The sequence below is a fragment of the Odocoileus virginianus genome, chromosome 20 (assembly GCF_023699985.2).
Source record: "Odocoileus virginianus isolate 20LAN1187 ecotype Illinois chromosome 20, Ovbor_1.2, whole genome shotgun sequence".
Classification (NCBI taxonomy): Eukaryota; Metazoa; Chordata; class Mammalia; order Artiodactyla; family Cervidae; genus Odocoileus; species Odocoileus virginianus.
The window spans coordinates 32,420,062-32,434,305 of NC_069693.1; positions in this window are offsets into that span (position 1 = coordinate 32,420,062).

Sequence of the window (14,244 nt, forward strand, 5' to 3'; positions counted from 1 at the left end):
AAAACAGAAGTATAGATCAATGGAAGAAGAAAGAAAGCCCAAAATAAACCCAGACACCTATAACAATGTTTACTGGTGCCTACCTTGTCATTTCATGTTTCAAAACTTTGCTCGTAATGTTCCTCAACCATTGAGTGTTCTTCTGCAGCTTTGTACACTTAAAAGACAACAAGGAAAAAACTGTCTCAGCAGTCAACTATTCTGGAAATATGCTGCCCATATTAGTCTTTTCCACTATATAAAATCATCTTAGTGCATGAACCACATACACTTTTTGGTTATAGGGTTAACACTGTGCTGAATCCACTGGAAGTACTCACTCAGTTCTAAATCGCTTATGCTCTGTCAATAGCATATTGTTTGGCAGTTAAATCCTCTGCCTGAAGGGCTAGATAGCTCATTGTAAAAGAGTTTTTTCATAACAAACAATATGAATGCATCAGACAGACCATATTCTTAATGTTGAACAGAGAAACAAATGTTTCTGCCTGTTGGCCATTTTGATGTTGGAATCTTCTTGGCAGCAAAGTTCCCAATTAATGTTCAAGAAAGGCTATTTATTTTAGACCATCATATCAATGATATGTTTTATTTTGGAAAAGAATAGCATTTTACTCTATAGAGATAGAAGCAGACAGAAGACAGTAGAATAAAAAAAAAGTTTTCTTTTTTCTATCAGGTTTGAATATGAAATATACATCAAGGTTAGTTTTTGAGGTTTGCTTGTTTTCCTGTGTAGTTATTATGCCCATTAGGCACTCATGAAAACAAACATGATGAACAACCAAAATATTTCAAAGGAAAGCATAAACCCAAGAATCTAGCAAACATACATTATTTAAAAAATGTGTTTATATACATCATGTGTACTATTGTTAATCTGATATTTTATAACATGAATATAAAAACAAATCAATATAAATATATAAATATGTGTGCTTCTGCTTTGACATGTACCAAACCAATTAGTTTCTATATAAAATTCATTTATTTACAACAACCTTATACGATAAACCTTGTTATTCACAAATGTGAAAAATCAAACTCAGAGAGAGATTAAATGATTTGAATCTTGATTTTGTTGATTTTAAAAACCATGTTCTACTAAATAATAACCACCACAAAAATAATATAAAAAATCATAAGGCTCAACAGCAATTAGTACTATAACTTGAAAAGCTTCTTATACTTATTAAATTCTCATAATATACATCATTAGTGCCACAGATATATACTATAATGTTCTCATCTCTACAATACAAACTTGTTATCTCCCTTTGACAAAGGATAAGGGAAAAAGGGAACATAGTCACAATGACTAAGTGTTAAACTGCTTTTACATCTTGAAACTAGGGTGGTGAACTGGGCATTCTCCCTGAAGAACTCTAGTTGCTAATATGTTATGTTTCAGAATCATTTGTATGTGTGGCAGTATGCATGCAATATCTGCAAGGTTACATATACACAGGTAAATATTAATTAAGAGTTAAATGTAAATGTGTTAGAAACAATGTGCTCAAGAAATTTTATTTCTATATGACAAAATAGCAAGACTGAACATCAGTCCTGAGAAATTTCACTACATCCCTTTAACAATCTTCTAAAGCCTTCAACAATCTTCTAATGCTATGACTCCAACACTATAGTTCTTTGAAAGTGACAGACTCAACATATCTATAGCAAGTCTACTTGAGATGAGGTTACCTGGATTCCCTTCTCTTTTAAAATAAGACTTTCTTCAGAAAGAGAAAGACAAATACTGTATATTAATGCATATATGTGAAATTTAGAACAATAGTAATGATGATCTTACAGTAGGACAGCAAAGGAAGAACAGGCTTTTGGACTCAGTGGGCGAAGGTGAGGGTGGGATGATTTAAGAGAATAGCACTGAAACATGTACATTACCATATGTAAAATAGATGGCCAGTGCAAGTTTGGTGCATTAAGCAGGGCACCCAAGGCTGGTGCTCTGGGACAACCCAGAGGGATAGGGTGGGGAGGGAGGTGGGAGGAGGGCTCAGGATGGGGAGTGGAGGACACATGTATACCTGTGGCTGATTCATACTGATGTATAGCAAAAACCATCACAGCATTGTCAAGTAATTATCATCCAATTAAAATAAATTAATTTTTAAAATAGTTATATGATTAAAAAATAAATAAAATAAGACTTTCTTATCTGGCACAGTGTCAGTACATACATGGATGTAGTTGAGTGGATGTGTGAAACAGTAGGTGTATGGGTGTTATAGCTGGGTTTCTGCTAGGTTTAATATACTAGACACTCTACATGCCATATGGTTTTATTTCTTGAATGCTGTGTCAGTGAATTAGGAATTCATGTTCCCATTTTAAAGAGTCAGCTATTGAATTCCACAAGTTAAGAAAACAACAGAAATATATAACTCAAATTTTTTGCTTATTACTGCTCTGCTAAGCTGTATTATTTGTCTTTCTTCCTGTGTGTCTGACATATGAGCTCCACTTGTTCATGTAAAGTCACCCAAGAATACTACTGGTCCAAAACACAAAAGAAAGTTAGGAAGAGTTTATTATACATGCATCTTTTTTCCAAGATGTCTTTTATTTGTAACTTAGATAAAAGAAAACCAGAGGAGCTTCCTGGTATTGGTTGGGGCTTTAGAAGCAGAACTATTCATTTTGGGATTATTAACATTTTATTTTTATGTGTGTGTGTTAGTCACTCAATCACTTTTGACTCTTTGAGACCTCATGGACTATAGCCCATGAGGCTCCTCTGTCCATGGAATTCTTCAGGCAAGAATAGCGGAGTGGGTAGCCATTCCCTTCTCCAGGGGATCTTCCCAACCCAGAAATCAAACCCAGGTATCACTCATTGCAGGCAGATTCTTTACCATCTGAGCCACCAGGAAAGCCCCTATTTTTATTTCTGTATCCGTGTTTGTTAAGATGTGACTATAATTTTGATGCTAAGGTAAATGATATCTTTCTTGAAAATAGAGTCAAACTGGCATTTGATATACTAAGTTGGGCATAATCACTTCACTGAAGCTATATTGTCCTGTTGATAATCATTCTTAGTCTCCTAATGGCAGGTCTCTGTGGGGGTGGGGGGGGTGCGGGAAGAGATGATACCAACAAGTAGTTGAGAAATAAACGTTAGAGAGACTAAGTCACTGAATTAAAGTATAGTAGCATGGAATAAAAGCTATATATTTAGGAGAAATTTGCAGTTTGTAAGCAAAACTTTTCCCCATGTTTGAGAGAAACACTAGTATAGTTACTTATATTCATTTGTTTTCTTTTTTCAGCTCAAAGTGTTCAAAAAAATAAATATTTCTCCTTCTGTGGTTGTACACACACACACAACACACAACTGAAGCCATTATTAAGATGTGACTTTTACAAAAACCTCAACTATTCTTCACATAGTTTGCTTATCTATCACAAATAGTGATTCACTGAGAGAACACTATGGAATCATACAATACTGTTTAGACCTTTAATGAAACAGTTCAGGGTCATTAAACATTCCTGCTTTATTTTTATTTTTGTTATATTGATTCTTATGTTTATCTTTCCAGTTAGCTGGTCTAGTTCCTTCCCATCAGCCATCTTTCCTCATAATTAAATATATGACAGAGTCTACTATTGTTCTTGTTAATAAGCTCTAGGCTTGGAAATCAGAAAATCAAACCTGTCCTTTCAACCTATTGAATGGATACTTATTGGATTGTTGTTGTTCAGTCACTAAGTCATGTCCAACACTTTGCAATCCCATGGACAGCAGAACGCCAGTCTTCCTTGTCCTTCACTGTCTCCCAGAGTTTACTCAAACTCATGTCCATTGAGTTGGTGGATGCTATCTAACCATCTCATCCTCTGCTACCCTCTCCTTTTGCCTTTAATCTTTTCCAGCATCAAGGAAAGTCTTCCCACGATAAATAAGATATATATACACACATATATAAAACCATATATAGATTTTATCTATTTCTATCTCTATCACAAAATCTAGGCTTTCCTACTACATATTTATATATATCTTATATAGAATCTACCACATCACAAAAATTTCTTAAAAAGATACTAGAAGCTACAAAATATTCTACCACTTTTATTTTGTGTTAAGTAACTTAGTTGGTATTGCTGGAGAAAAGACTATGCCGGCAGTTGTAACCAATATACATTATTTATCAAGATAACAGATTAATAACCAGAAATTCCCTAAATTGTACAAAGTGTTATACCTGAACCAAGATACAACTTGTGTTAAGAAGCTTTTTTAAATATAAAATCTCATTCAAAACCATATGAGAATTTTTCAAATAGGTAAAATAGCATTACAAGTTTTACCTTTTGCCTGATCATCATTTCTATTCATATTTTTCAAACATGATAAACACAGCTTTATTGTTGATAAACACCGAGTTTATTAGGGGTAATGGGTGAGTAATTATAAGATACATTATAAGCAATGATGGAGTATGTGCTTGGTAATAATTTAAAATACTATCTACCAATATTTAGTGGGCTTCCCTCAGAGCTCAGTTGGTAAAGAATCCGCCTGCAATGCAGGAGACCCCAGTTCAGTTCCTGGGTTGGGAAGATCCACTGGAGAAGGAATAGGCTACCTACTCCAGTATTCTTGGAGTTCCTTTGTGGCTCAGCTGGTAAAGAATCTGCCTGCAATGCGAGAGACCTGGGTTTGATCCCTGGGTTTAGTATCTATCGAGTATCAATGCCATATTAATTGCTTTAAAAATATTACTTTATTTAATATTTTCAGTAACACTGTTCTGTCATTAGGTACTTAGGGATTTTTGAGAAAGAAAGACCTTTGTAAAAGTCTAAGGTGTAGAAGTGTTCACAGATGGCTACAAAAAAAATATTACTAGAGCTGAATAGTAAAAGATGAGCATAAAAAGCAGAGAAGTCCTTTGGGGAGAAAGAAACACTTACAAAGAAGGTTAGAGGTATAGGAGAGTATGGGGCTAAAGTAGAAATTGGTGGCTGCAGCTTAGAGGTCTTATATGTCATGCAGGGAGCTCAGATCTTATAAGGAAGGTACTAAGAAGACAGGGAACCTCTGAAAGGGGAAATGATGGGTGATTTTTTTTTTTTTTTTTGAAGATCTCTTTGGAGGATAGGATAAATCTATTATTAAACAATTAGTATGGAGAAACCAAATAATGCATCTCTGAGACAGAGAGTTATTTCCATATCTCTGTATGTTAAGTCTGTTTTTCTAGGCTATATTTATCTTGTACGTTAAGAAGCAGCACAGAATGAGGGTATTGAACTCAGAGGCCTCCAAGTCATACTTCAAAAATACTATACATGGCTAACATGCCTTTAAGAAACAGATATTGGCTTAATCCCTGTGTTAGTATTTAGTTATCTTAATTGAGCCTACTTTGCATATAGTAAAATGTTTAAACCTTAAGTGTATAATTTACATTTCTATGTGTGCATTCAAGATGCCACCACGTGAATGTATATCATACTTTGTTTCACCAGAAGAAGTGATGAATATATTAATTAATTAAATTTATTTTTCAATGATCTTTTTATCTCCTCCCTGTATAAACTTATGGAATGAGTTCTATGGGAAACAGAGAGCTAGCTAAATTACATATGGTAGGGAAAACTTGCTAATAAATGCAGTTCAAGCTGAAAAGTGCTAAGTATTGTGAACAGTTATGTTGAAAGCTGCATGGTTGTTCAGAATGGGGTCCTAGATCATTTCCATGTTTAGGGATAAAAAATGGCTTCTGGGGATAACAGATACTGAACTGCAGTTTTAGTAATTAGACACATTTAAATTATCTGAACACCAAGAAAATTCTAAAATTTCAGGCATGGAAAACAATGATCTGTTTCAGTTCTCTGTGCTTCAGAGAACCAAGACCTTGATATTGAGGTAAGTCCTTCCTCAGGGTCCCTTAAAGAGCGATGTAAGACTCCCTAATAGATAGGATGAAACTCTCTGTGAATGTCTTTCTAAAAATGCCGACATGTATAGGGAGTGTGTAAAGAAGCAGAGATCTTTAAATAATTAATTTAGAACTAAGGTTATTATTATTAAACAGAAGTACCTTTATATACATTAACCATTCATGGTGTTTGTTTTGGAAATTCCAACCAAAAGCACTGATTGCACAGCTAATCTCTGTCAATGTCTGGCCTGCTTATGTTAGGAAAAGAAAAATAATGACTCGAGTGAAACAGTCATATCTCCTTTTATATCCTTGAGCTTTGACAGAAAGCCTTGAAGTATTATTTTAGTCTGTGATTATAAATTTTTGGCATTGTTGGCCTCTATGTGGTTTATAATCTGCTCCTGCTCTCCCCACCACCTCACAGTTCAGTTTCCTTATTATTTAATAGTACTAGTAAATCTGATTTGGGTGCACTCTTTTAGTGCAGAAATTATATTAATTTGAGAAAAAATGAAAGTGAAGTCACTCAGTTGTGTCTGACTCTGTGACTCCATGGACTGTCGGCTACCAGGCTCCTCTGTCCATGGAGTTTTTCAGGCAAGGGTACTGGAGTGGGGTGCCATTTCCTTCTCCAGGCGATCTTCCCAACCCAGGGATCGAACATGGGTCTCCCACATTGCAGGCAGACGCTTTACCATCTGAGCCACAGCCTGTGCATTGTACTCATGTTTAAATCAATAAATAAATTATATTGCTTTAAAAAGAGAAAAAGCATCATTGAATATTTTCATCTTTTACTTTTTTTAGAGTGGAAAGCTTTTGACAGTACAGTCAGTTCTAGCAGACTCTAATTTCTGAAATATTATGAAAGATATTCTACAAGCTATTCTGGTGCTTGATATTCTGATCAACAACAATGAAATTCAATGGATACATCTTTGTTTAGTATCTCATATATTCAACTATTTCTAGAAATGTTTAATTTAATAAACAGCATTGGTGTCTTTTTCCATACCTTCTTTGTTAGAGCTACTGATAACATCCATTTACTGATCTAGACACTTCATCTGCAGAGCTCAGTTGTATCAGGTCAGAGGTGGCTCAGACAGTAAAGAATCTGCATGCAATACAGGAGGTCCAGGTTCAATCTCTGGGTTGGGAAGATCCTCTGGAGAAGGGAATGGAATGGCTACCCACTCCAGTATTCTTGCCTGGAGAATTTCATGAACAGAGGATCCTGGCAGGCTACAATCCATGGGGTTGCAGAGTCAAACATAACTGAACAAGTAACACTTTCACTTTTCCATTTTGTACTTGGAATTTTGGGGAATTTCCACTCAGACACCAACTCCTGGTCTATGGTACTTATATGTGCTATAGTCCTAGAAAGTCTTTCCCATAGCTGACTTAAGTTATAAGATAGAATCAATGTCTCTGTTACAGACTCAGGATTAGCCAGAAAAACTATGGAATGACATTCTTTCTAATCTCCCACTGTAGTAATTCTAGTCTGCTCCTTCAGACCCATACCTTTAAACAAGTCATTTATCAGTAATTCCTCAGTCTTCAAGCACTGTTTTATATACACTCACTGGTGCTTACCTCAAGAGGCAAAGGTTACCTTTCTCCCAATGAAATACTTTTTATTTTCTAGACAATAAATGCACAAATCCACTGCATGGTTCTAAATCAACATCTCTCTTTCTTTCTCCCTCTCTCTCCCTCCCTCCTCTTCTCTTTCCCTTCCCCACATCCTCACAATGGGATCATTTTAGGATTATTTTCTTTGCCATCTGTTTCTCAGAAAATGATGGAGACTACAAAGTTCAGGGCTGTACAGACATGTGGGCTGATGGCATCAGTATTTCTTGCTCACATACAGCCCCCCAAAGCTCAGAATCACATTTGCCACTAAATTCCAATTGCAAAAGCCAGATGGAGAATTGAAATGTGATGGAGCAAGATGTTTCATCTCATTTCAAATGTTTAATGACTTTCCATTCGTCAATAAAAGATGAGAAAATTAGCGTAAGGTACAGAAGTTGGGAAATGTGAAAACATTAGGATAGAATCTGTAGAATAAAATTTTATAAGTGCCCAGTGTGTCTGAAAGAAATATCATCGACATTACAGAATGGAAGTTATGGGAAGCATCTTTGGTAATGCCTATTGAATTTTATAAATGAAGAAACAGACTCAAGGTTAAAATGCTTATAATGCTATTCAATTCAATTAAGCAGAAGGGCTAGAGCCACATCTTAGGTAGACATTATTTTTAAATAAATTCTGTTAGTAAGAGGTGGAAAGAAAGAGAGAAGGAGAAGGGATAGTAGTGGCAGGAGAGAAGAAGGAAGGATAAAGTAAAAACCATGACATTAATCAAAGGAGAAAAGAGATGCATCAGAGGGCCTTTCCCTGGAAGGAAGAAAGATGGGAACATAAGAACTGAATTTCCTGCCTGCCCACTGAGTGTCTCATTTTATTATGCAAGAGTTTCCTAAAATTTAGGATTTATAAATTTCTAAAATTTAGGATTAAATGATAGGCTTAAATTATGAGTGCATGAGACTGTAAGACATAAACTACTTTTCCAGAACCTAATTCTAACCTAAACTATCCTAATGCCAAAATTCATGGTATTCTTTACTATGCCACCCCAGCTCCAGAAAACAGAAAAGGGGAAAGGGCACAGGAGATTTGGTGGAAACATATGCTTGCAGGTACATCTGTGGTCCACTGGCTAAGACTCCATGCTCCCAGTGTAGGGGGCCAATTTTGATTCCTGGTCAGGGAACTAGATCCCACATGCTGTAACAAGGACTGAAGATCCTGTGTGCCACAAATAAGACTCAGCACACTCAAATAAGTAAAATAAATATTTTTTAAAAGCCTGTGCTTGAAGGTCAACAAGGTGCACTTTAATATTTTGCTCTGTAGCTTACCCGCTGTTTCACTGAGCAACCTGTTTCACCCTCTGTGCCTCTGTTTTCCTTTCTCTCAAATGAAGATTACTGTAAGGATTGACTAGTGTAATTTTGCTAAGGCAATCAATGTGTCTTAAACACTTTTTGGATGTATAGATGCTTAGATGATTTTAAATGTTATATAGGAGTGAATGAAAGGAGAGAAAATTTTGCTCAAAAATAGGCAAAATCAATCAACCAACCAATCAAACAAATTAAAGGGGAAAAAAGCAAGCAAGAAGCACCAAACAACAACAAATTTGAAAAAGCATTTGCAATAGTAGCACTAGCATTTCCTAAAATCCCACCTGGGGTGCTGAAGCTAGCATTTGCGGCAGTTATATAAAGCTTTGATTGTTCTATAATTCTATAATTGTTCTATAAATTCCAAAGCTTGTTATTCCACAGCTATGAAACTTTGGGCACAGTACTTAATGGAGGCTTTTTTCTTGCCTGCATGATGCCAGGCTGCTGTAGTCTTAGAGAATAACATTTCAAAGGAAATGGGCTTTACGTAATAGAGTTTGTCATACAGTGAAATTTATATTTGTGCAAAATGCAAAAGTGTTTAAGAAAATCCCAGTCATTTGAGGGTATGGTCAACTGGGATTCTGTTACTTAGCATTTTATTTTAATACTTGCATCTGTAATCTTCAGTTTTAAAACTCAGTGTCTAGAAGAGGCCATGGGATATAGCAGCATGTAACTACTTTTTTAATGATTCTAATGCTTGTTACAGTTTTTTTTTTAATTATAATGTAATACCTGAACAGACTAAATAAAAGAGGATAATATAGGAAAGAGAACAATGGTTTGGAGTTTGTTTCTAGTTGAGTCTGTCCCCCTAATAAGTTAGCTGCAAAAGCCTACATTTCCATCTCTTCTGGCTGAAGTATAGTGACTGACATATTCCAGTCACTGTGAGGAAACACAAATATAAGGATGTGATTGCTTATCTTTGGAACCAATCTCTGCAATTTCTAATATCAACTTTGTCACTTCATTGGCTATGTAAATTTGAGAACGTTATCTCAACTCTTCCTTTCTCAGTTTCCTCATCTATATGATGTGTCAAGAATCACGGGAGGTGGTAATAACAGCTATTTCTAAGATTATTTTCAGGGGACTTCCTGGTGATCCAGTGGCTAAGACTCGGTGCTCCCAATGCAGGCAGCCCAGGTTCCATCCTTGAGCAGGGAACTAGATCCCACATGCTGCAGCTAAGACTTCACATGCTTCAATTAAAGATCCTGCATGCCACAACGAAGATCAAAGATCCTGTATGCTGCAACTAAGACCTGGCACAGCCAAAACATAATTAATTTTTAAAAAAAGATTGTTCAGAAGATTAAAAGAGGTGATCGACAGAATCAAATGGAATAGCATCTAGCATAAAGTAATACAGTCAATATATGTTGCTTGTTATTGGTCTTATTCTAAGAAAAACTGGAAGCCATGTAAGAATTTTAGACTAGAGGGAAGCTTGTAGTTTAAATAAAAAAGTGCTGTCTGGAAAAATGTAAGTTAGTGGTGCAATGTGTGGACAGTGCAAGAGTATGAGTATGGTAGAGGTCAATGAATAGCAGGAAAGTGACTTTCACCACATATATGGCCCATGTCATTTCATGGAAGGGAGACCCGGAACTGAGATCTTAAAGAGTATAAGTGAGGAGAGACCAACAAATTTCATGAGACTAAAGAATATAAAAATCTACCATTTCTAACATTTCCAAATCCAAAATGAGAAAGTTAAAGGGCATTAAGCAGATTTCTGTGTGTGAATTTGTTTTCCATGAAATAGAAACAGGAACTTCCCGTAGACTGAAGGAGACAATGCGAAGATACAGTAGGCATGGAGGGAGAACTGGGGGGAGGCAGATAGGGAGTCCTAAGGAATCTACACCAGCACTGACCAATAAAACTTTCCGTAATTATGTCAGTGTTCTGCATCACTCTCCAATATGGTAGCCACTAGCTACATGTGACTTTCAAGCATTGACATGTGACTTTAAGCATTTGAGGAAAGAAATTTTAAATTAAATTTAATAAGTTAAAAATTTGAAAGTCATAGGTGACTACCATATTGGGCAGTGCATGTCTATAGAATGTGGATGAATGGATGGATAAAGGGTATCTTCACAATTAGAAACCAGGGTATTTCGATGCATTCTAGTTTTATGACTTAGGCTGTTTTCAGCGTTCCAACAAATTATGCTAAGAGACTTAACATTTATATTTCCTATAAAAATAGAGGCAAACTACAGGCATCTTCTTAACCAACATGTAGGCTAGAACTCCAGAGAAAAAAGTTTTTTTGTAAATCCCCTTACTAGATTTACAAGCACTGACTATTGCTTATTTGTTTTGGAGTCTCCATTAGTTGTAGAGCAGGCTCAACTAAAAGCAGGGGTTGGCAAAATATTGTTTTTAATGAGACTATTTTTAATTGGGTTATCTTAAGTTGTGAAAGAACACAACAAATGTGGTCAAAGTTACTGACTTTTCAGATGTACCATATTTCAGTTATTATATAGTATCATCTTCCCACTGTTGAAGAATCTCAAACAGATTATAAAACAAGCCAAACTGTTTTTAGGGGTGAATGCACAACCTGGATTTCTGCAAGCAGTGCTATAATCAGCCACCCCAAACTTTATGAAATAGACATATATTTCTGCAATATTTTAAAATAATCAATAAGGTAGTAAAGCTTTTCCAAACAATGCTTACACTTAAGATGTGTTTTCAAGTCTCCATCAAGGTGTCTTATGATAGCTGATTCTCTACTTCAAGCTTGAAAAATAGCATGTTCTTTTGTCTTTGTCTTCTTTCTGAAACATTCTGTACTGTGCACCTTTAGAGGAAAAATAAAAAGCCTCGATTTTATTTAAGCCACTGTTATGCTTGGCACCAAGTCCTAATGTATGCAGGAAAAGATGATGTCCTATTCCCAACTGATTTGAGTTGAATGTCAGTTTGAAACTATAATATGTGGTGTCAGGATCCAGGCCATTTCTCCTCTTATAACTGATGGGATTTTCTTTTTTTCACCACTAATCATTGCTAAATTTTATTGAATGCTTACTATATGCCATGCACTATTCTGAGTCCTTGCACAATAATTTCATAAAAACCTTAGATGCAACCCTATGGAACAGTTATTACAATTGCTCCCAATTCACAATACAAAGTCTTCATCACAGAGAAATTAAATATTTTTCCCAATGTCAAAAGGGCTACTAAATGTTGAGACTGGTATGAACCATGCGGACTCATGAGGAAATATCCATTTTATTAATAATTAATGGTTAAGATATGACCAGCATAGTATCACTTACATGGGGTGGTGGATTCAGCTAAAATACAGAGAGGCCTTTAGCCTGACTCTATAAAGACAAAGTCTGCACAGCATCTCAGAATTCATTTTTAATATATTTTAAGGTTTGATTTATATTTACAATCATAAACTTCTATTTTTCTTTTCTGGAAACTGCTCTTTGAATGTCTACTGACTGCTTACTTGGATTCTGTTGGAATTATTACTGTCAGCATCATAGCTGATATGAAGTAAGCACTTTCTGTGTAACAGATCCTAATGCAGAAATTTACAGTAATTATCTCCTTTAAAATTACTAAGGCCTAACTTGATGTGTATAATCATTATCTCGATTTTACAGATGAAGAAACTGAAGCCCTGGGTGGCAAGTACCTTTCTCAAGTCATCACAGATGCCAATGAACTGCCAGCGAATTAACCTAGGTCTGTCTAAGGTCTAATTAACCTTATTCTATTAACACTAGTTTTGCTGAAGAACTGTACACTTATAGCCCTGGTTGTAATTTTGGCTGTGGACAAAGCTGATGATTCTACCCAACTGGTTTTCAACCTACACATGTGCAATTAGGAAATTTGTCATAATAAATATGCCAGTTATTATGAACATATAACCTGCTCTCCCCAACTCAAAATGCATTTACTGTCTTTTCCTCTAGGCAGGAAAGAAAGCTGCATTTAAGGCTCCCAGTGACAGGCGATTCACAGAGCAGCACTGATTCCTGGATTTACTTGTGCTCCTCACATAAAGTGCTGCAGTTAAAGTGGTGCGTGAGAGAAGGAGCGACGGAATATGGACTGGCACTGAATAAAAAGAAAAAAAAAGAGAGAGAGAGAGAAATAGTCTTTGCCAGCAAGGGAAACTGCCAAGGCTAAATGGGAATTTAAACTCCCCTTTACCTCCCTGTGAACAAATGCACAACTTCTAACATTCTTCTTTACATCTTAAATCTTGGAAGCTTGGTATCATTAAGTGACTTAGTGCAATAGTCCTTCAAGAGAAATTATACCCTATCTAAGAAATAGTGACAAATACTAGATATAGTACTCTCGGCTTAGCCAAACTGCTGCCTTGGAAAGCAATAACATTGCCTGTTTTGATTCACACCGTGTTTCTCTGCGTCACACACTAGTAGACTATTTATCTTATTCAATGGCACCTCAATATAAGACTGAGAGCTATAAAGAATTTATTCTAGACTCCTTTCCCAAATTCTTTTCTGCTAAAATGTTAGAGCTTTGTTTTATTTAACTTCAGGACTCCTCTGTCTTCTTGCTCATTTTTCTTGTCTGATGACTATTTTATGTCCTCCACACTTTAAGGAAGGGAAGAATTTCCAAGATAACAACCACTGGGTAGAAAGACTTCTATACTAATTTCCAGAATGGAAATGTCTTAATACTCATCTTTTAGATTCCTATAAAAATTTAATTTACCCATAGCAAGTACACATTCTCTTCTGGTAGAAATTGCGTGCCTAACCATAGCCATTTTCCTTCACCTGTCTTCCTTCCTGGCAGTTACTGACTTCATCCCAGAGACTGAAATGTGGCATCCTTTATTTATTAATCTTTTCTGCAGGTGAGAGTCATTGGGCATCAGAATTCTGGCCAGTGATACATACAGTCTGCTGAGCACTTGTGTGGAAGATTTCTATCCCTGACAAAGATATAGCTCTAGGAAATACTTCACCTTCTTATTATATAGTAAATTTGTATATGCAAAGTCAGGTAGGCAAAAAACCCAAAATTTCACTTTTTACTATCTCATTGAAAGCAGCCTAAACACATATCTAAATGTCCTTCCCTTGAGCTTAGCAAAAATTTTAACCTGTGACTTCTGCGCATTTGCACTCACAAACATACATACACCTGTACCTTCAACAAACATGCAAAGACAACTCGATTTTACCCAATATCCAAACAAGGGATAAGACTTCAGTGCTTCTACTCCAAGTTACTACCATTAACGTAGCTGCTGTTCTAGACTTGAAATCAGAAACTGTGATAACGGGTGCATT